Source organism: Mycetomoellerius zeteki, unplaced genomic scaffold (assembly GCF_001594055.1).
Source record: "Mycetomoellerius zeteki isolate Tzet28-1 unplaced genomic scaffold, Tzet1.0 scaffold91, whole genome shotgun sequence".
Lineage (NCBI taxonomy): Eukaryota > Metazoa > Arthropoda > Insecta > Hymenoptera > Formicidae > Mycetomoellerius > Mycetomoellerius zeteki.
This window is the reverse complement of record NW_017257947.1, coordinates 143,059-145,472: the sequence shown is the minus strand read 5'-3', so window position 1 is coordinate 145,472 and position 2,414 is coordinate 143,059.

The window sequence follows — 2,414 nt, the reverse complement described above, 5'->3', positions numbered from 1 at the left end:
CGAGACACGGTGCAGAAATTCGGCGGTGCGGCGCGGATAAACAAGCGGAAGCTCGCGAAAATTCGGAGGCCACAAATCGTCGAACGTCGCGGAAAACGCAACCGGCACAGACCACTTCGCTGCTAAATCCCTTGATAAATTCGCCAACGCGTTTATGTATTCGCGAATCCATCGCGTCTGCGTGAATTTTAATGAGGCTAATAACGAATGACTCTCTGAATTTGGAGAACGATGAAGAACTAGACCTAGTTGGAAGTTGGTTCTCTGAAAGCGGAGCGACAGGGAGGACGCGCGACGAATTGCGGTTAATAGTATCTGTTTTCTTTGGACACACCGATCCGTTGGGTTTCCGAAAATTAGAACGGAAATGGTTTCGGTGTGGCGTCTCTCGGAGCGGCGCGTTATCTCTTCCTTGAGCTTTGTCTTTTTTTCCACGACAGCGCCATTTTCCTCATTTGATGTCGGATATCAGCGAAGCGGGCACGAGTATTGGTTTACACTCGGCTCCGAAGGTTCGAAGGTCCCGAGAATTAAATTTCACCGCGCTATGTAAACACTGCCGCCGTTGACCGAGACGAGAAACATACGGAATCCAAACGGAATACGAGTGTTCTCCTCGAGTTAATCGGATCGTACGATGCGCATCTCCGTGTGAAGCCGCGCTAGCAAGAGTAAGAGCACTCGGAAGAAAAAATTATATATTTCATATCATGACAAAATTAAATTTTGTTTCGAAACTATTGGACCCAAACTATTTCAGAAATCTCATTACATTTTCCACTATGCGTCGAAAGATTACAAAATTATTTTGCGTGTCTCTTGATTGTGTTTTGGAAGTTAAAACTTCAGAGTTTAACTGATTTACCATAAATATGTGTTGTGATACTTCTGTAATCTCTCTTTCTCTCTGTTTTTAATTGTATAAGTGCTGTTATTATTATTTTTCAAATAATTTTTCATAATAAATATAATAATAAAACTTTCTTTATTTTTAATTTATGTTAAATATCTTATTGAAAATACGCAACAATAATATATCCGAAAGATAGATATTAGAGCAATGTATTAAAATGGAATATTATAAGGTTAGCTTCGTTCGTGAAATATCTTGTACACAAACTTGTGTTTTTACAGAGAAAGTTACAAAGATAAAATATTGATACAAGGAGGAGTTACGAGAAAACACGCAAGGAACTTGTCAAGCAATGGCACAATTTCGGCGAAGAAAACATACGAGACAACAAACGCCGCGCAATTCGCAGACACGAATTATTTGCACAAAATAACGTTAGTCGGCGCTATTTATAACATTTCGTATGCGTCACAATGTACTTAATTCTTTCACGGAAATTGCGGAAATCGATCGGATCGATTAATAAAACGATGACGACAACGATGTCATACCGAAATAAGAAGTTTATTGTTTTTAGACGAGAAAGAAACGAGAGCTTAGAGGGGCACAGACGTTCATATCGTTCAAAATCCGGTCGCGTGGGATAGGTCAAGAGGCATCGTTTATTTTGAAAAGTTTTGAAATTTTCCAAACACGTCCGCATATACAAGGTGCAGTACAACAAGGAAAATATTTTGCAGCGGCTGTACGAGTCAAAATATAAAACGTCATTTCTGAAAAATCTTAAGATGCACGAAATGTCGCGAGCAATATTTACGGTACATTTAAACAAAACGCTCTTTACATTTATCGTCCTTACAATTAGAGCTATTTCTAAAATCATACAGAGAAATATTATGTGCAACGAGATTATGTTTCATAAATTCAATGATATTTTGGGCGTTAATTTAGCTTCGATGATGACGCGATGGTTAGAAGCCGATAATTATTTCAATAATTAATTTTAGTTCCGCCCGTTTAATCGATTTCGGTGCCCGGGGCGATAACAAATATGCAAATCACTCGTGTACGCCCTACGTCGAATCGACGTTGATCCCGATTACGAACAAACTCTGCTTCATGAAGCAATCTTATTAAGTTTAACGTCGACTAAGTATATATAAAAAAATCCGGCTTTCTCAGATATTGCAGATGTATCCTGATCGATTGTTTGCGATGATCAAATAAATGAGAAGCATTGAATTTCAATAAACTGCGAATTTGTCTACGATCGATATGTTGAGGAATTCATCAACTAATAGAAACGATTAATAATTTTTATTTTTATTTTTAAATCTTTATTTTTTTTCTTTGCACATAATTTAATAACATTCTCTCTTGTAGTTTATATCATTTTCTAAATTATTCCTGATTATTCTTTAAATATTAACAGATAATTCATTACTCAATATAGATTTGTAATAACAATAACTCTTTATTTTTACTAATGTTAAACCTCTTGAAAATCTTTCGAGAATTTAAAAAACTTTTAATAAAATTTGTATATATATATATATATATA